Below are 22,053 nucleotides of genomic sequence, written 5' to 3'. Positions count from 1 at the left end.
AGGGAACTGCAACTTCAGTCAGTGTTTATAACTGCAGCAAAGAATGAGGGTGAGATCTTCTAGACATTTGTGAATTCCTATGGGTTACTGGAAGAAAGATCCCAAAGAGAGTGACTAGAGTGGGACAAATTCCACTTCCTGAGTTTCTCAGGCATTATTGATGCTCCCACTTTTCTCAGAAAATAGCAGTATGTTGTCAGTCTGTCTCTGTCAGATGGGTCAAGGGCTGTGTCTCCCATCTGAGATTTTTCAAGTATACAAGTAGTAATTAATTTCTGTGGTTTTGGTATGTGTGTATATATAGATTTCCCCTCAAAGGAGAAACCAAGAGACAGGAAGAGGCTCTGTGTCTATGTCACCACGACACCAAATAATCAAGTCAGATCAAACATTTTGAGGAAAAGAAAAATAAGTTGAACTTGTTATTGTACATTACGTGGAAAAAAAGAAAAGTTGATGGATGTTTCACTCTTCGGTAGGTTGCTCTGTTGTCACTACAAGTTCAACCTCAGTTGAAAAGGAGAGTCTTCAAATGGCTGTTGTAGAAAACAAAAAATTTAAAAAAAAAAACACAAGAAGCAAACAAACAAGAAAACAGAACTATCTTCAAAAAGTATTGACCAGAAGTGAAAGTAGAAGAGCTGAGGAGACAGGTTGTTCATCAGCTTTCTTATCTGACTTGGTGCTTTGGTTAAATTCCTTGGTCATATCCTGTTAGAATTGGATAGCTTATTTGCTCTGTCTCCTCCTACTCCTTCTTCTTCTTCTTCTTCTCCTCCTCCTCCTCTTCTTCTTCTTCCTCCTCCTCCTTTTTCTTCTTCCTCTGCCTTCTCCTCCTCTTGTCTTCCTTCCTCCTCACCCTTGCTCTGTCCACTCTCCTCCCCTCTCCTCCTCCTTCTCTCTCTCTCTCTCTCTCTCTCTCTCTCTCTCTCTCTCTCTCTCTCTCTCTCTCTTCCCCCATCACTCAACCCACAATGAGAACAATAGTCAGGAATCTATCACTTTTCAAAGGTCTCAACAATAGTCTAGATATATGAAAGTACTTTCTGGATTAACAGTTTTGAGTCAGGCCCTGGATCAAATGTTTCCATACATTATCTCATCAAATTCTCATGAAAACTTTATAAGTAGCATTATCCCTATTTTACAGATGAAGAAACTGGGGCTCCTACTGGAAGATTAAGTAACTTATCCAAAGGTACATATTTAATGGAAGTACTGGAATTCAAACCCAAGTCTTTCAAATTCCAAAAATCCATTCTCTTTCCTTAAAGGAATAAAATCTGTGATTAGAAAAGTTATTGATAATAATATTAACCTATTTGAAGAACACAGAAATAGAGTACAGAGTTAAAGTCCTTCATAATTCAATCCCCTCCCAAGACAGCCATGCTAATAGCTTAGTATATATATTTCAACTTTTTTCTATGTCTTTACTACCAAACTTAGAGACATACATATACATATTTTACACATTAGCAAGAACTGTTCTGGACTTGTTTTTTAAAGTTTGTCTTGAATACATTTGTCAAAAGGGCCTCCCATGTCCTTTTGAATAGCTGCATAGTATTCCACCATGAGGATTCCCATGGTTTATTTAAAGCTGTTTAATTGTGTGATTGGTTCCAAGTTCTGGAGACTAAAAGCACTACTGCAATGAAAATATCCAGTTTATGTATATTACTACACAATTGCAGATATACAGCGATACAAATGAATTTGCTGGGCTAAATAATATACTACCCATGCTCTGTCAAATTTTCATACAAGTAACTCTATCTTTCCCCTGGACTTCATCACAGGGAACCTGAGTACCAACAGTACCTTTATTTTATTTTTTTAATATTTATTTCTCCCCACACACCTCCGACCCCCACCCAATGTTTGCGCTTGCAATCTGCTCTCTCTGTCTAATCGTTGTGTGCTCTCTGTGTCTGCTTGTCTTCTTCTTTTAGGAAGCACCAGGAACCAAACCTGGGAACTTCCATGTGGGAGAGAGACACCCAATCGCTTGAGCCACCTCTGCTCCCTGTTTGTTGTGTCTCTCGTTGTGTCTCCTCATTGTGTCATCATGCTGCATCATCTGGTTGTGTCGTCTTGCTGCATCATCTTGTCACATCATCTTGTTGTGTTATCTTGTTGTATAATCTTGTGTCAACTCACCAAACCAGCATCAGCTTGCTGTCTTGCTCATCTTCTTTAGGAGGCACTGGGAACCTAACTCAGGACCTTCCATGTGGTAAGTGGGTACCCAACTGCTTAAGGCACATCTGCTTCCCCCAACAATTCCTTTAAACTTGAGATACAATCAACATAGTCCAACTATGAACCAGCACAGTTAGAGGACTTCTGAAAGTGTCCTTTTATTCAAGTTATCATTCAACAAATATTTATTGATCCTGGGGAAACAGTTGTGAGCAAGTCCCTATTTCTCCAGGCTGTTGGACTAACTGGTTTGTACAAAACCCACCTGAAGTTAAGCAGCAGTCTGATGCTATCCAGGTAGATAGGCCATGGTGTTAACAGAACCACTCCATAGGGCTTGCTTTAATTTTTATGCCATGGGACTACCTTATGGGGAGATATATTGAAAGTGGATTAAACCAGACTATTAAAGCAGGCTATTTTCAGTCAGTAAATTTCTGTTAAGCATTTAATTTTGAAATAATTGCAGATCCACAGGCTGATGTTAGAAATAATAGAGTGATCCTGAGTGCTCTTGACCCAGTTTCCCCCAATGGTGACCTCCTACATTTTGTGTAATATCACAACTAGGGCATTGATATTGATACAGCCAAGAAACAGAACATTTCCATCATAGCAAAGACCCCTCAGGTTGGCCTTTTATAGACACACCCACTTCCTTCCCTCCCCAGCTCCTCCTTAATCTCTGGCAACCACTAATCAGTTCTCCATTTCTATAATTTTGTCATTTCAAGAATGTTTTATAAGTGGAATCTTACAGTGTGTACCCTTTTGGAATTGCTGTTTTCACTTAGCATTTGTTCTCTGGAGATTCGTCCAAGTTGTAGTGTGCATCAAAAATTTGTTCATTTTTATTGCTAAGTGGTATTCCTTGGTATGGATGTAGTACAGTTTGCTTAACCATTCACCCATTGGAGGACATCTGTATGTTTCTAGTTTGGGGCTATTTATGAATAAAGCTTCTATTAACATCTGTGTATAAGTTTTTGTCTGAACATAAGTTTTCATTTCTGTGGGATAAATGCCCAGGAGTGCAATTGTTGGGTTGTATAATAGTTGCATGCTTAGTTTTTTAAGGAAACTGCCAAACTCTTTTCCAGAGTAGTATTTAACATTCCCACAAGCAATGTGTCAGTGCCAGCACACTTTCTACCTTTTGGCATTCTGATAGCTCTGTATTAATATCTCCTTGTGGTTTTAATTTGCATTTCCCTAATGGCTAATGATGTTGAATATCACTTCATGTGCTTATTTGCCATCAGGACACTTCTTTGGTCAAAGGTCACTTCATGTCTTCTGCCCATGTTCTAATTAGAATGATAGATTTTTATTGTTGAGGTTTGAAAGGTTTTTGTACATTCTAGATAGGTTCTTTGTCATATATGTTGTTTTCTCCCAGCCTGTAGATTGTTTTCTCATATTCTTAACATGATATTTCACAGAGCAAGAGTTATCATTTTGATGCAGTACAGTTTATCAACTTTTCCTTTTAAAAACTCTTTGCCTAGCCCTAGATCCTGAGGATTTTCCTAAGTTTTTTTTCAGAAATTTTTAGTTTTACATTTTACACTTAAGTTCAAAATTCATTTTGAGTTAACGTTTGTATACGGTGTGAGGTTTAGCTCAAGTTTCATTTTTTTACTGTGGATGTCCAATTGCTTCAGCACCACTTGTTCAACAAACCAGTAATTCCTCCATTGAATTGCTTTTGCACCTTTATCAAAACTCTGTTGGAAAATGAGATGTAATGATAGGTTTAAAAATAAAAAATAAAATACATAATAAGTTAGAAAAACTAAAACTAAAATTTTTTAAATTGGGATATTAAAAAATGAAAAATATTTTTAAAAATTTTTTTGATGTTTGGTCTTTCAGCACTGTAATAACTGTTATCTTATATGTAAAGTGACAATTTCTTCCATTTCTTCCTCAGTATCTTACTTTTTTTTTCCTTATGTCTTCAAAGAAGTTTTAGGTCACGTAAAGTCACATACAGAATATAGGGGACTCCCATATACCCAACATCCTCCCACTTTTTTCCCTCCCCTATTAATGACCTGTTTACATTTGGATAGTACATTTGTTACAAATGATATACAAATATTGAAACATGGCTACTAACCATGGTCAGTAGTTTACATTATGGTTTACATTTTAGATTTTACGCTTTTATAAATTTTTTATGAAATTTGGCATGGCCTGTATCCATCATTGCAACATGAACTACTAACTCGTGCAGAACACTGGAGTTAGTAGGTATTTGTCCAAGAGACTTGAATCTCTGGGCTGTCCATGTGCCAGCTGGCCCTGAACCTCAGTAGAGTTGCAACACCTACTCTCCAGTTCATCTGTCTCACCCAGGACAACTAACAAGGAGGTGAGGATAGACAACCACCATACCAAGAAACCACGAGAATCTACAACTGCAAGCAGGAGAGTCCCATCCATCAGCCATATGGGATTGAAGCCCTCTCTCAATTAGAGGTGGAGTGGGCATCACCATCCAGAATCCTCAGGACTGGTGAATAAAACATGAACTAGAGTGGACTTACTGGTATTCTATGATAGATTTATTGTGATTCTAACAATGGAAGAAATTTTTTCATTGATGTGAAGGCAGTAACCACTGGGGTTGCTGAAGGCAGGAAGAGGGAAAAAGAAATGTAATGTGGGGACATGTTCAGGACTTGGAATTATCCTGAATGACATTGCAAAGACAGATACAGGATATATTACATATCATGCCATAACCTACAGCATGGAGTAGGAGAGAGTGTAAACTACAATGTAAACTATAATCCATGCTGAGTGGCAATTCTCCAAAATGTGTTTATCAACTGCAATGAATGTACCACACTAATGAAAGAAGTTGTCGATATGGGGCAAAGTGGGAGGTGTGGGGAGTGGGGCATATGGGAATCCCTTGTACTTCTTTTATATAACGTTTTATGTAATCTAAGTATCTTTTTAAAAAATAAATTTAAAAAATATATTTTTAAAAACTCTGTTGGGCATATTTGTTTTAATTTCTGTATTTTCCATTCTGCTCCCTTGGTCTAAATGTCTGCCCCTCCCCAGAACCACACAGGCTTGATTACTGGTAAGTCTTGAAATAGCATAGACTGACTCTCCCTCTTTATTTTTCTGTCTTAAAATTGTCTTAGTGATTACAGGTATATCACGCTTTCCAAAGATTATTTTAGAAGAATCTTTTCTATATCTACAAAAGTCTTACTAAGATTTTGATAAGAATTGCCTTAGACCTATAGATCAACTTGAGGGGGAAATTTGATATCTTCACTATATTGAGCCTTCCAGTCCATGAACACAGTATGTCTCTCCATTTATTAAGGTCTTTGATTTCTTTCATCAGTGTTTTTCAGTTTTCAACAATTAAAACATGAAAATTTGTTAGAGTAACACCTATTTCATTTTTTTGAGTGACTATAAGTGGTATTGCATTTTAAAATTCAGTGACCACATGTTCTTCGCTACTATATAGAAACACGATTAATTTTGTGTTTATCTTTTGTTCTGTGACCTCACTTATTACTTACAGGAGTCTTTTTGTAGATTCCTTTCTATGTTCATAATTATTTAACCTACAAACAGGGGATGGTTTTATTTCTTCCTTTTCCTTTCTGATCTGTAGGTCTTTATTTCCTTTTCTTATATTACCGTGCACTGACTAGACTTCCAGTATTATATAAACTGAAAAGGAAATTACTAAAAATATATACTTCAATGACCTAAAAAACGAATTTACAGAAAAACAAGCAATAAGAACTTTATGGTCAAGCAATATATCCCATTCATCGTGTGTTATTATTTATACTGTATTATATAAAATTAGGACACCAAAAATACTTTGTGTGTAATTTTACATTCTTCCTCATCTATCACCATTATACCTATTATATTGTATAAGTGATAAAATATTTTTAAAGGGGAAAACCATATTTTAGTACCTTTAATGACAAACTTTTTCCTGCTTTTGTATATGGTATCATATTTTACTTTTGCACTGGGGCCCTGCAAATTATGTAGATGGCCCTGCCTATAGGTTCTGGCAAAACCCTGAAGCTAACTCTCATTGGCCTAGCTTGAGACACATGTCCATCCCTGAACCAATCCCTGAAGGGGTGTGGGCCTGAAAGTACTATGCTCTTACTGGCATTGGTAAAGCTGATAAGGGTCAACCTCACAAAAACCACAGGTATTTAGGGTATAGAAAATGTAATTACCCAATGGGAAAGCAGAGTCTACTACCATTAAGAAAGAAAATGGGATGCTGGGGAGGCATAAACCGCAGGTGTCCACCACAACAAATTTCAAAAGTATATTTTACAGAATTTTAAGAGATTTATGGTGAAAATTCATTAAGGATTTCCTGAGATATTTTGGGAATATGAAATTTGATGGTCATGGGAACAAACAAGACTCCTCACCTCGTAATCCTTGGCACATTTTTTTAAAGATGAAATCTTGGGATAAAGTGGACCACGAGTCTGGCCATCCTGATCATGTATCCCATTCATCATTCACTCATGTGGGATGACTTTATTAGGATGTTCTTTCGGTACTTCATGTTAAGAAGCCAGTGTAGAGATTTCAAGATAATGTAGCTTTCAATCAAATATTACTCTACAACGGAGCAGCAACATCCTGCCATCCACTGTTGTTGATAGTGGTGCTGTAGGCAAACAATTGCCTACTGGGAATGTGGAGGTAAGTTTACTCACAGCCAGGAGACCCTGGCCTCACTTTTAACATCCCCTAACTCAGATGCTTCCCACTTAAGAGTTGGTGAGTAGAAAGGACTCTGTAGGGTGAAGTCCCACCCAAATATAGGGTAATATTTTGTGATCAATCTCTGTTCCCAGTATCTAAAAGTCTGTAAAATCTCCCCTTCAGTTCTGTGGTCCACTTGACACCTTGGGTATACAAAGAAAAAGCCATTTCAGAACATCTTATTTCCATGAGGATATTCCCATTCCCCCACCCTCCCAGCCCCGATGCTGGTCTTACTGTGATGGGCCTGTTCTCCACATCCCATTCCCATTTGTTACTATGCACTTACCAGGAGTGTGCTTCAGTCCACCCTATAGCATTCCTATTTTCTGTGCTTCTCCTCACCCCCACCTTGGAGGTAACCTGGTTAAAATTAAATGGAGGTTACTTTTCCATGAGAAGATGCTTGATTTTCTACTTGTGTCTGCTGTCCACTCCCAGAGGTGTTTGTTTTTTAAGCAATTTTACTGAGATATATTCACATATCATACAATCCATCTAAAGTATACATTCAGTGGCTTTTGGTATAGTCATGGAGTTGTGCATTCATCACTGCAATCAATTGTAAAGCATTTTCATTACTCCAAAAATAGCTTAGTCCTACCCCTTAGCAGTCACTTCTCAATCCCTCTATCCTTTCCCAGCCATACAGAAATGCTAATCTAATTCTGTCCCAGAAGTATTTTGATTTGACATAATCTGTGACCCAGCATTGCCTCTGACTATGAACCCACCATATATAAGAGTATTTAAGAATCTATAACCCAAGCTAAGGAGTTCTCTGGGTTAGCAACTAGTCATTCTTTCCACTAATCTTACTCTGACCCATTCTCCTAGTGCTTGGTTTCTCACTCCTATAGTTGTACTTTCTTCTCTTTGTTTCTTGCTTTCGCAGTGTCTCCCAATCCCAAGCTCTCTAGCTTCAGATTCACGGCCCTCCCTGCACCAACCCAGACCTTCCCTTCCCTGCTGGTCTCTGATTGTCCACTGGGAAAGTCACTAACTTTCAACCTCACACTTCCCCAAACTTCTCAATCTGCATCCAACTTTGTCATTCATTAAACATTTATAGACCACCTCCTATGCATTAGGCACTATGCAATATCTTATGATACTGTAATGAACAAAAGACAAATCCCCTGCCCTCATGGAACTCATAGTCTAGGAGGGGGAGACCATCAAAGACCAAGTAAGAAAATAATAATTGCAAACTATGGAAGGTGTTCTTAGGAAAATAACAGAGTTCTGAGATGGAAATTAATGGGAATGAAGGGAGGACATTTTCCTCTTTGAGAAAATGGCATTAAAGCCAAGACCTGATGGATGAAAAAGGAGCCAGTCCCATGAAAACAGGCAGACAGATGTTTTGGATGATGAAGCAAAAGGTACAAGGCCTTGGGAAAGGGTCTCATATACAGTTGTGCAGAAGGTGCCTGGAACAATCAGGCCTGCCCAGGGGGTGGGAGGCCCAAATCTAGCCAGGCTGTGCTCCTCAAGCAGTGTGCCATGGTAAGGGGAAGGAAAAGTTCACTTTATGTATTCAGTTGAATGTGTTTTGATAATTGGGTGCTTCTACCAAACTACACTTGAGTCAAGATATAGAACATTTCCAATGTGTCTGAAAGTTCCTCCATGTCCCTTTCTGAAAGTTCCTCCATGTCCCTTTCTGGTCAGTTCTACTACCACCCCAATCCTAGACAGCTCCTTCCTGATTTTCTTCACTATTAATCAGCTCTGCCAGTTCCTGGTCTTCTATAAATGTAATCGTGCAGTAGGTATTCTATTGTGTCTGACTGCTTTTGCTCAATACAATATTTTTGTTTTATTTTTAAAAGTTTATTTCAATGTCATTATGCTTACAGAAGTGCAATTACGTCAGCTAATAGAATGCAATTTAACGTTTAACTTATGCTACACAATTTGAACCAAAAACTTGGCACATGGTTTAAGATTTCAAAGAAAGAAAAGATTTGCAATCAGGCTTACTTTTCATTTATTACAAATGTATAAAAGTTTCTCCCACAAATGCTGTTATAACATACTGAATATAATGTGGTTTTTTTAAAGATTTATTTTTTCTAAAGATTTATTTTTTTTATTTCTCTCCCCTTCCCCCTCCCCCCCACCTCCTCCCCCACCTCCTCCCCCAGTTGTCTATTCTCTGTGTCCATTTGCTGTGTGTTCTTTTTGTCTGTTTCTGTTGTTGTCAGCGGCACGGGAATCTGTGTTTCTTTTTGTTGCATCATCTTGCTGTGTCAGTTCTCCCGTGTATGCAGTACCATTCTTGGGCAGGCTGCACTTTGTTTCGCGCTGGGTGGCTTTCCTTATGGGGCACACTCCTTGTTCCCCTATGTGGGGGACACCCCTGCGTGGCACAGTACTCCTTGCGCACATCAGCACTGTGCATGGGCTAGCTCCACATGGGTCAAGGAGGCCCAGGGTTTGAACCGCGGACCTCCCATGTGGTAGATGGATGCCCTAACCACTGGGCCAAGTCTGCTTCCTTAATATAATGTTGTTGAGATTCATCCACATTGTTGTATGTCAGTCGTCTGTTCTTTTTTATTGTTGAGTAATATTCCATTGTATAAAAGTACCACAATGTGTTTCTCTATTATCCTATTAATGACTTATGGACTGTTTCCAGTTTGGTTATTTTGCATGAAGTTACTATAAGTACTCTTGTACAATTCTTTTTGTGGGCATTTACTTTCATTTCTTTTGCATAAAACTTGCTGGGTCATAAGATAGATTATATTTAACTTTATAAAAAATTGCCAAACTGTTCTTCAAAGTTATGATACCTTTTTATACTCCCACCAGCAATCTCTGTGCATTCCAGTTGCTTCACATCTCCACCAACATTTGATTTCAGCTGTTTTTGCAGATATAGAATGATACTGCATTGTGGTTTCATTTATCAATTCTCTGTTGACTAATCATACTGAGCATACTTTCATGTGCTTATTGGTCATTTGTATATCTTCTGTTGTGATGGGTCTATTAAAGCCTTTTGCAGGGTGACAACTATTAATTCCATTTTTAAAGAAAAAAAAAACACATCATATCTGAAAACACAGAAAAAGTATTTGACAAAATACAGCACCCTTTCCTGACAAAAACACTGCAAAAGATAGGAATTCCATTTTAGAGATATGAAAATTGAGACTCAGAATCAAGTGACTTGCCAAAAAATCTCAGCTAGAAACTAGCAAACACAAATCTTTCTTACAACTGACTCTGGCTGGTATCTCATTTCCAATGCACTGGACTTCTTCGTACAGCAAAACCCCAGCCTCTGCTGCCTCAGCATCCTGAACCACCCCACAGTCTACTGGATAATGATATGGGAGAGGAAGGTATGGATGTGGCAACAAGAAGACGGGTGATTTTAGGTTAACTGAAAACAACAGAGGCTCTCTGAAAACAGACCTCAAAGCCATTTCACTCTCAATCTGGGATCCTTCGGTGATGCCTGATGCCTTCTCAGGCAAGAATCTATTCCCTGTCTCAACCACTCAGTGCTGCCAAGCTCAAAATGAGCTTTTCTTGTTCAAGTGCAAATGTGTTTCACTGGGCTTCACTCTTCAGCCTACTTAATTTTAATTTAATCAGTTAAAATAGCCACAATTTCTCCTGTCCATTTGCCACATTGCCCTAAATTAATATTTGGTTGATGAAGTGTAAATGTTAAGTGCTTGATGTTTTCACTAAAATATATCTGGAGAAGATAGTGTTTTTTTTCTTTTTTGGTTTGTTTTGACAAGTAAATGCATTTTGGAGTTGGACTGTCCACAGAAAATCTCCGCTTTTCCTTGATGCTGTAGGTAAATCACTGAAGGAGCAGTGAAAATTAATACCCAGCCATGGCTGTATTTGGTACAATGAGTTTGAGTGTTGCATGTCTAAGGAATAAGTGAATCATTAGGGCCTCCTTTTTTAACCGAGAGGATACTATCCTAGCTAGACAGAAATCTCTTTGAGCAAAGTCTTGGATTCTCTCCCCCTCCCCCAACCCCACCCCCCAAATAATGAATGAAGTGAATAAACCATTGAGCCTCTCATTCCATTCAGTGCCTTTGCTCTCCTGTGAGGTGCATCCGGTGGGCCTGACAATGCCAGAGAATTACTCTGAGTACTTGGCATACACAGCCGTTGACAAAGCTCTACCGAGTAATCTCACAGAGTGGCCCAAGCACCCCTTTCAGGCCCAGCCATGACTGCTCTCATTGGAGTTCACAGTCTGGGACAGCGTGAAGGAAAGAAAGTAGGACAGGAGTCCGAAGGCAAGAACTCAGCCAGGAATCAAAGGGCCAGGCCAACATCTGTGAGGGGGATACGGGAATAAGAGAGATGAGGCTGACCGTTCATTAGATGAATCTTTAAAGCTTTCTTAAAGTGTTGCTACAACTCCTTCAACTTTATTTTTTCCCTTTTTTTTTTTTTTTCCTGTCCTCTCCTATTCATTAAATGATTTTTTGCTGGTTTGTGCTTTAGGCACAGCAAACTTGATCTGGCACTTTTAAGAGAAAAGGGAAGAATTTTTTTCCTCTCAGTAAAGAGTCGTTTTAATGGATAAAGTGGCATTTCCAGTGCAGGGTTTAGCTGATAGCAAACTGCGTTTATAATGGCTGGGTCCAATCACACGGCCACAGGCCCTAATAATTAGATTTGAATGTGCAAACACAATTAACTTCCTCACTTCTTCTTTCCCTTTGTGCTTTAAATTTTCACTGTGATTAATTACACAGAATTCTCTTCTCTGTTAGGATTTGATATCACGAAGTTATGGAGATAAACCAAGGCGACCTTTCTATTTGTCAAATTGGTGAGATATTTCTTATGGGGGTAAGAAGGTGAGCAATTTGGCAGCCATGCAAATATCATCTAAGGCACTCTTAGACTGTGGAGTAAATGGGGAAAGAGAACCTGGAGAAGAGAGAAGCCTTCTTTAGAGATTTATTTACTTAGCAATTAACCAAAGGTGAGAGGACCCTATCTGAAATTTAAGCTTCGGGGCCTTGAATTCAACTTACGCCTTGGATTCAAACTCCAAACAGAAATATTCCTGGATGAGTTTGCAAAAACGCATTTTAATTGACATTCAGGAGGAAAACATAAATGAGGGTGGAGGGAAGAGAATTTTCTCTATGCTTAGCTGACCACCTGAACTACCCAGATTACTTATACAAATCATAACCACTGAGTGGGCACGTAGAATGATCAAATGATCAAATACTCCCCTGCAATTGTGTAAGCATGCAAACAGTACCAGTCCCACCGAGGGAAATACCTTGTTTGCTTTATCCCAAGAAAACCTAAATAGATAGAAGCTTCTATCAATGAATGAGGCATGTCTACATTCATTTTTAAAAATCAAGCATTTCTGATAAATGGCACATGTTAAAGCAAATTTCAGTGAACTCTAGTGAAAGAGAGGTCAAATGTATTGACTATGAAGTATGGGAACACATACAACCAAAAGTAGCTGGGTAGAAATAAAGCATTTTGTCTTCTTGGCAGCGATGTCCTTTTATGTGCTAAGTGCTCTATTAGCCTCTTGATATCATGACATGTTAGCACTGAAAGTGGCCTTCAGAGATCATCTAGTTTGACCCCCTCATCTAAAGAGGAGGAAGCTGAAAGTGAAAAAAAAAACAAAAAAACAAAAAGCGACCAGGAGACTCTTTAACAGGATTCCAGTTGATGTCAAGAAACACTATATATCAACCTGCTCAGACCCTTCTGCAGAAAGGAAAAACTCTGCCTGCCTTCATCTTTGACTCCTTAGGAAAGGTATAAATCCCACCCACGTAGTTAAAGCTTTCTGGCAGGACTTCTGCTTATTTGGAAATTAACAAAGACTAAAGAAGCCATTGTGAAATGTTTGTTTGGAGGACTAGAATCTAAACTTACACTCTTGTCACGGATACTTTTTTTTTTGGGAAGATGACAGATTGGAGCAGTGGGAGGCAAAAGACTCCAGCAATGCTAGGAACAGGCAATGGGAATGGATACTCTTTCTTTATGGTTTGTTGTTGTTGTTTTCTTATGGCCATGCCCTCATAAGGGTATCAGTTTTATCACCATGACTGAGGACAGGGTTGGGAATGTGGTGAACAATATAATTTCCTTCTGGATATGTCCCTGAGTGGCCAGTACAGTCAACTCATAATGTCAGAAAATCTACAGCACAACAGTTGCTGTTGATAACTTTAGCATGCCAGTGATATTCAGCTCGATCATTTATTTCCCGAGCATGGCAATATTTCCTGATAGGCCTAATGAGCTGAATGTAATTTTGTAGGCTTTTAAAGATGAATGTCTCCTTATGCTTAGCTTTGCCCTAATATGGGAAACAATGATAGCTACCATTAGGAAACAGCATTGTGATGTTCAGCTTTTTAGTTCAGGTTGGCTCCCCAAACCACAGAGGCAGGAAACGTTAATGACTTTAATGGTACATTAGATGCCGTTCACTTTTGCGCCTTGCAACTGTTTTCTTATCTGCCCCTGCAGTAAAATTTCAGATGACCAGGGGAGGATCCAAAACAAGGTGGCCTTGCCAGGTTATAAAATCAGTTAGTTAATGATTGCAGAGGTGGGTGGTCTTTGGCATGATATGTCTGTAGTCACTTACCAGTGCTATCCTAAAAAGGAAGAACAAGTTGAGGAGCAAGAAATGTGATCCATGAGTAGCATACAACACCCAAACCGCAAATTTTCTTTAAACCTAGGGACGAGAGTATAAAATGAATTCTACTGAGTTCTCTTTAATTCAGTTCAATTAAACATATGTTTATTGAACATCATCTACCATGCTCAGGGCCCCGATCCTCGAGCTGAGAGTGAACTCAAAGGTTAGCGAGGTCTGAGCCTTGCCCTCATGGAGTGTTCAATCCAGTAAGACAAATAGGTAGAAGAAGCCCAAGTAACTCTAATGATGGTAGGCTGTGCTGAGGGCACTAACTAGTCACAACACTTCAATGAGAGGGGAAAGAGACACTCATTCCATTCGGGAGCATAAAAGAGAAGGCCAATATGCTATATCCAAGACTTCTTCATCTACAGCCAATATTATTCTTTTGAGAGAATCTGGTCTCCTGAGAATTTTACTTGACTCAATGTCAAATAAGTTAGGATTCTTCATCTTAGCTGATTCCTAAGTGCTTTCTAGTCATCATTGATGCAACCAATTCCAAGTATCCCAAATGAAAATAGAGAAGCCAACATAAAAATAGACCTAAGAATCTTTCAGCTTATCTTTTTATCCTTTCATGTCTGCTTTCTGAACTTTATAAAACCAAATCCTATCAGACAGACTCTTGATGCAGCTAGAAAATAGAAGGATTCTGTGTTAATACTTTGAACTGTAGACGTTTTTTATACACACTATACCCACTAAGGAGCAACTGCCCTATCCCCCCTTTCCATATTCCCTGGAAACTCTAATGTACTTTCCCTCTCTACAAATTTGCTATTTCTAGATATTTCGTATAAATGAAATCATACAATATGTGGTCTTTTGTGTCTGGCTTTTTTTACTTAGCAAAATATTTTCAAGTCTACTGCATGCTAAAGCATACATCAGAACTTCATTCCTTCTTAACAGCTGAATAATATTACATTGTTAAAAATAATATTCCATATATATATATGCCATATTTTTTTTTATCCATTCATCTGTTGATGGACACTTGGGTTGTTTCCACCTTTTGGCTAAAGTGAATAATGCTGCAATGAACACCAATGTACAAATATCTGATTGAGTTCCTGTTTTCAATGTATTTGGGTATATGCCTAGGAGTGGAATTACCAGGTCATACTGTAATTCTATATTTAACTTTTTGAGGAACTGCGCCACAGGCATTGTTGATATTGTTCTTTACAAAAGAAAAAGGAGGAGGAAAGTCTGCCTAAAGTTCAGCAAAGTCATTTATTCTTTGGCATTTTGACCCATCAACTTGAACCACTTTTACTTGTGTATTGAGCACATACCTTTTTTGACTCCAGTTTTCATGCTTCCTGGTAAAGATTGAAAAGACTTGATGGATAGGGGTGTGTGTGTATAAAGCATTTTGGAGAAGTTGAAACCATTCAGTCTGCTGGTAGCTTTGTTGTCCTGATCTGAGCAAAATTCCTCCAGTTTATGAATTATCAAACCCTAGGACATTAACAATTTCATTTTTAAATTATTTGAGAATTAAGCACAACTTTCTTAAAATAAATGAAGACACAAAATTCATTTTTGGCTTTGAGTTACAAATAAAAGACCTCCCCCCTGCCCCCCCCCCCCGAAATGGAGAAAATAAACATTGTGAATTGAGAGGGCTCCCAACACTTCTGTGATGGATCATCCTCCTCTACTACAAAGCCCAAGACAGTCCAACAGTCACGATGCAGAGGCGCGATCACGATCCAGTCAGCAACCGGTTTATTGCAAATGGTATTCATTATGATAAAATCCCAGCATATCAAAGATTACAGATGGCCTTGGGGGTAGTTGTAAGAAGTGACCTGCGCTGACTCCTCTTGGAGAGATTTAGGTGAATACTGCCACCTATTGATAGGTGACATATATGCCATAAATCCCTGCTCTGACCTAACACTGTGCTAACGCTTATCGGAGCAGATCTCATTACTCAGATGGCCAAAGCATTTCTAATTGCCCTAAATTCATAATACTTAGTACATTTATGATGGGGGGAAAAAAGTATATTATACGTATTTAAAACAACTTCTCTTGAAATATATTTCAGGTAAGAGGCAAAGGGGTGTGGTAGGCATGATATAAGCTTTGCAGTCATAAACAAGTTAATTAATCCCTCTGACTCTTAGTTTCTCCATCAATAAAAAGTAGATACTCCTACTTTGTAGCATGTGAGAATTTGGTGATATTGCTGCATGACTCACAGGAGGCATTTGATAAATGGCAGCATTTATTATCATTTTTCCACCAAGCTATTAAAAGTAACTATTTGTGGGACAAAGATTGGTAATATGACAACCCACATCATGTATCGGACTCTGGAGACCCTTCTGCGTGGTTCAGTTATCCCAAGGCAATGCTGCTTGTCTACTCTAGTATCTTTGACATCCAGAATTAGGACAGTGTGAACATAAATATTAGAACGTTAAGTGTGCCAATTGAGAAAATGAGGATAAATGGACTTCATTACCAAATGTCTCTTGACTGCCCTAGAGGATATATGGGGCTGAGCAGATAAAGAATTATGATAAAACCTTGGAGCTGTGTATAAATGAGGCTTTGTGACCTGCTGGATAAGGTTGAGACTTAGAACCAGACCTAGGAGTCTCACATTCCTTCCTCGGCATGGTGTGGGGGATCCGGGCTCCTAAGGACAATAGGGGATTCATAGCTGGAGAATTCTAATGATGACTGAAAGGAGGGTGGCAGCCAGAACAAGAAGACTTTTCAGAAGCAAGGACCCTGATTATCACATCGGTGTTACAGCCTGGCTGCTGAGAGGCAGGATGAAGCAGTTCTTGGAAAGCTTTCAGTGAAGCGTTTGGAGCCTCCTTAAGAGAATCCCATTTCTCAAAAATGTGACGCTGGAAAATCTCACATGATTAGTTCAGATAAACACTGTCATCAGATCACACTAGGAGTCACACGGGCCATCTCTTTTTTTGAAGAGTATCTTTGAATGCCATGCTTACAGAAAATTTTCAAAAAGAGGTTTTCTCAGAATATTTGGGGGCCTTTACTTATACTTTGAAAGGTCAGCTGGTGCTTAAAACAAAATAATCAAGAAATCACATGCCTTTGAACAGCCTGTATCTTTTGAAAAGGTCTGCTTTCGACTGAATAGCTATTGCCCCCCCCCCCAACACACTTTCTTTTTTTCTTTGGGGCTTAGAAATTGAGAGGGAGGAGGAGGAAGAGTTTCTCATTCATTACTAACAACTTCACACATAATAAGCATGTTCAGATACACCCTGGGGTGTTAGTTTTCTTTTCCTATTTTTTGTTCCCTTTTTAGCAGCTTTCGATAAGTAGCACATTTTATTTTTGAAAGGAAAGAAAAAAAGAATTGGAGCCGTTATTGAGTAGCCGCGCCCTACGGAAGGTCAGGAGATTAGGGAGCGGAAACAGGCTGGCCAGGCCCTTTGCTGACCACAGTAAGGGATTGCCACTTTTTTCTCATAATTTAATTTTGAACCTGATGAAAAGATACCCCCTAAAAGAAATCTCTGCTGAAAAAAAAGAGTAAAAAATTGTTTGAAAATGGCCATCAAAAAGTGATCAATTTAAATTTCTGTCTTACAAACAAACCGCACGGAACTAACCACAGGGCAGACATGCTTTTGCGATAATGCATGGGCCTTCTCAGAATATGGGCAGGGTTTGCAGGGTGAGTGGACATTACTGACTTTTGGTATTGGTGGGCTTTGACCTCATTTCATAAATATTCTTTTGATATTCTAAATGTTGCACTTCACAAATCAGAGGATGGTATACAGAAAGAACCTTCCCACCTTCTTCACTGTACAAGCGGGATGACTGAGGCCTGGAGCGAGAAAGTAACTCACCCAAACCCACAGGCCAGTGAGGCTCAGCACCAAGAGCGGGGCTCAAGCTCCAATCCCAAGCTGACAGTCTTCCTAGGGAAAATGTATACCCTATCCACCTGCAAATGGCCCTGCCTGTTTCCAGAAGCAGTTCGTCTTTCTGCAGCCTTCTCTCCCTGACTTCTTTACCTGATACTAAATGGCTTGACTTCTTAAAGCAATCTACGCACACTCACGGGGCTCCGGTGACTCAGCCTCCTTTTCTTCTCCCTATCTTAAAAAAAGTACACAGTGGCTGGGGGAGGAATGCTAAGGCATGGGGAGCCTTCCTTTTTGGAGCAATGAAATTGTACTAAAATTTCTGAGGTCGTGAATGTACAACATTGTGATTGTACCAAAAGCCATTGATTATACACCTTGGATAGATCATATGATGTGTGAATATATCTCAATAAAACTGCTTAATACACAAAAAAATAATTGTGCAAGAATAATCAGAAATGTCCAGCAGGGGAAAGAGAGGTGAGGAATTTTCTTGTCTGTTTTTTTGTTGACTGTTATTATTATTTTAATAATGAAAATTCTCTAATAGTGATTGAAGTGATAAACGCACAACTATGTCACTATGCCAAATCCCATTCATTGTACACTCTGGATGAATTGCCTGCTTTATTAATATGCATTACTAAAATTGATTTGTTTTTATTAAAAAGTACAAAGACCATAACAGGAATGGCCAGATAATCCCTGTTTGTGTCCTAGGATCAACTGATGTACCATTATATGCCTATCACTCAGGTTACATTTTTGAGTCATCATCAGCTTCTCTCCCCCACCCACTCTCTATTTCTTACTTCCTCCCTTAACCCCACCTATACCCTAGAAGAGTCCTTTAAATTGTGCCTCCAAAGTTGTGTTCCCCACTCAGCTCCTAATTTGTTTTCACAGGCCCTAACCATCCCTGTCTCCCTGCTTCCAGGTTCTCATCACTTCAATTCATTGTCCACAACGGCTAGACCAGAGGGACCTTAAACTGCAATAACAGTCTCTGACTCAAACCTCTGTCTTCTATAGGATAAAATCCAAATGTCTTGTGCTCACTTTGGCAGCACATATACTTTAAAAAAAGAAAAAATTGGAACGATACAGAGAAGATTAGCATGGCCCCTCACAAGGATGACACTCAATTTCGCAAGCATTCCCTATTTTTAAAACATCCATAACATTCAGGCCCTTCTTATTGGAGCCCCTGCCTACTCTTTGAGCCTTATTTCATTACCATCCACTCCAGCCCCACTAGACTACTTGCCATTTCCCAAATATTCCAGAAATTCTATGCCTTGACTCTATGCCTTGACTCAGTTCCTTTCCCTTCTTTTTAACCAGTAGATGGTCTTCATTCCTTAAGATCCAGTTCAAAGGCAACCTTTGCTGTGATCCTTCTGCAACCATCTGAGAAAGAAGTACATTTGTGCTCCCATGGCACTTCGCTCATACTTTTTTATGCCACTTATTTAATTCTGCCTTTATTATAATCAGTTGCATCTCCCTCATTTAAATTCATCTCTTTTGTCTTTGAAAAGATGCCTCATTCATCTCTTAACCCCTCCCCACCTTAGTGCTTAGTCCAGTGCTTTGCATGTAATAAGTCTCGTCTTTCTTGACATTTATCCAGCATTTACTATTTGTAATACACTAGTACAGGCACCAAAAGTGGATGATATAAAATAACTAAAATGCAAGCCCTGTCTTCAGAGGAGCTTTTAAACTAATCAAGGAGACATGTTCACAAATAACATAAGCAAGTGAACTAACCGTGGGGGTGGAACTGGGTGGAGGGGAAGTGCTGACCATGGAAGGAAGCATTCCTAATTTCCAAATGAGAACACTGCTATTACGACATGGAGGGTGGGGTGATGGGAAAGGGGTGTAGGTAAATACTGAAAAGGTTGCTCTGAAATCCCATCCCCATGCTGTAGGCATTGTTAGGGTCCTGTCTGAGTTTGACCAATTCAGTCTATCCTTCCCATATGAGTAACCTCCTGAAGCAAGGCTCTGATCAGTTAACTCCCTGCTCAAATGTTTATCATTGAATGAACCAAGCATTAGATAATTACAGATTGATGCTAGTTTTTAGACAATACCAGTTTGTAAAGATGTGACAAACTCTAAGAGCTGGAGATCAAAAAGTGGAGGACATGCTGTAAAAATGCTGAGGGGGTGCCAGGCAAAGTAAGTGTGATATTGGCTAGGATTAATCAAGAAGGGCTAACTGAATGAGGCAGGCCTTGAATGATTAGCCACTTGGCAAGAAAATCGGAAGAACTATGTGACCTTTAACTTTCCTTTCAATTCTGAGACCCATATTCTTTGAGGTGGTTTATCCATTCATTCAATAAACATATGTTAACTACTTCAACAAAGCACTCACTAAATATTTCTTGAGTGCCTTCTATATGCCAGGAGCTCTGCTGGACCTAGAGAGATAGCAGTAAACAAGAGGCTTTGCATTATAAATAGTGGATGACTGATGTTAAGCAATTACATACAATAAAATGTGATGGATAAAATGATAGGAGACTACAAGATAGCAAGGGACCTTACAACCCAGGAACCAGAAAAATATCCCTGAGAAGTGATGTTTGAACCAAGACTTTAAGACTGAATAGGACTTAGCCAGGCAAAGAGGACTGACATTCCAGGTAGAAGAATGGCATATGCAGAGACCTGGAATTGAGGGAGAATATGGCATGTCCAAGGAACCAAAAGACATTTAAAAGGCTGCAGTGTGGAGTACAAGTGCGAAGATGGCAAGGAGCTAGGCTAGAGAGGTAGGTGGGACCAGATTAGAGAGAACTTGGCTGAAGTATATCAAGGAGTTTCTACTTCATCTATAGGCTTTGAGAAACATTCAAGTGCTTGGCACAATATATCTAACTTGCTAAGCCCTTAATAAATGTCGTTTGAAGATTGTATTAACGAATGAATGGATGAATGAATCTCCTTTACAATGGACATGGGCATATTGACTCAGACTTCAGTATTTGCCCTGAAGGCAGTGCCATCTTACAGGAGGAATCATCTCCTTTGGTGTGCATATCAGATGGAACTCAAGAGCCCACTGAGCCAGTTCCCTAACCTTAGAGTTATTCAGAATCAACAGGTTTACCCCAGCAGAGGGAATTTAAGGAAATCTGCAGTAAAGTCACTTTTTCTAAAAATAACAGGGAAGCGGACTTGGCCCAGTGGATAGGGCATCAGTCTACCACATGGGAGGTCCGCAGTTCAAACCCCAGGCCTCCTTGACCCTTGTGGAGCTGGCCCATGCGCAGTGCTGACTCATGCAAGGAGTGCCCTGCCACGCAGGGGTGTCCCCACGTAGGGGAACCCCACGCGCAAGGAGTGCGCCCTGTAAGGAGAGCCGCCCAGTGCGAAAGAAAGTTCAGCCTGCCCAGGAATGGCGCCGCACACACAGAGAGCTGACACAACAAGATGACGCAACAAAAAGAAACAGATTTTTGTGCCACTGACAACAGCAGAAGTGGAGAAAGAAGAACACACAGCAAATGGACATAGAGAGCAGACAAGGGGGGGTGGGGGGAGAAGGGGAGAGAAACAAAAAATAAATAAAAAAGAAAAAAGAAATCTTAAAAAAAAAATAACAGTAAATTTTTACCTGGGAATCTCTTAAGCTTAAGTTGCAAATAAGTAGCCAGAATCTTTCTTAATTCTTGATTTAAAAAAAAAACCCTCTGAAAATCAAGGGCATGGATATTCCCAAATTAGATTATATCTCCATAGACAAATATATCCAAAAAGAAAGATAAAAATGAATGTTGCAGAGAGAGATCCTGCCTTTCTAATGAGAAAAGAAAAAGTAAGACAATTTTAAAATGCTAAACAAAGCTCTTCCTTCAGAGACCCAGATTTTATGAGTCATTGAGCCTCAGATCTCAGCTCCAGGTCAGTGGTGAGCGAGTTGCCAGGGTAAGGTACTGTCTCTAGAAAAGGGGAGATTTTCAGGAATAAGAGATGCCAGTCCCAAGATTCTAATTAATTGTCAGGCCAAAGATGAATACTCCATACTTGTGTTAATAACCAGGGGACTTTCTCCTGATTTGCTAGCCTCATTCAAAATTCAGGAGTTGATTTGGGTGCAGGTATAACAGAAGACTCAATGCCTAGTAGAATTGTTGCAAATTTATTTATGAAGTCATCACAGCAGCTAAGCCTTCATTTGTCAGAGAAAAAATCTGAACAGAGCTTTAGAAAGACTCCTAATGCTATTGCTGGGATGCCTGTGTGTATGTGTTTGTGTATGTGTATGTGTATGTGTGCGTGTGTGGTATTCATGTGTGTTGTCAATCAGCAATGCCCCCCTAGCATAATAAGAGCCCATGAAGTTCATTGACCATTTTAATTCTGGGAGAAGCATGAAAAATGCCTATATATGCAGCTTTCTAGGAAATCCATTCTGTATGTTTCATTAGTCATGTAAAGCTTCCCGCTGTGAAAGGAGTCAGG

At 39.3% G+C, this 22,053-nt stretch overlaps 1 protein-coding gene and 1 non-coding gene across 7 annotated transcripts in view; both read left to right on the top strand.

Moving 5' to 3' along the window:
• Positions 1-22,053, top strand: part of ANKFN1 (ankyrin repeat and fibronectin type III domain containing 1) — a 411,393-nt gene that overhangs the window by 216,417 nt on the left and 172,923 nt on the right. The window lies entirely within an intron of this gene.
• LOC111761329 (U6 spliceosomal RNA) lies at positions 18,631-18,739 on the top strand. The gene has a single exon (XR_002794729.1). It is a non-coding gene; the product is annotated as a U6 spliceosomal RNA (small nuclear RNA).

The sequence above is a fragment of the Dasypus novemcinctus genome, chromosome 21 (assembly GCF_030445035.2).
Source record: "Dasypus novemcinctus isolate mDasNov1 chromosome 21, mDasNov1.1.hap2, whole genome shotgun sequence".
In the NCBI taxonomy this organism is placed as follows: domain Eukaryota; kingdom Metazoa; phylum Chordata; class Mammalia; order Cingulata; family Dasypodidae; genus Dasypus; species Dasypus novemcinctus.
Note: the sequence above shows the minus strand (reverse complement) of the source record. Positions and strands in the feature narration are given on the sequence as shown.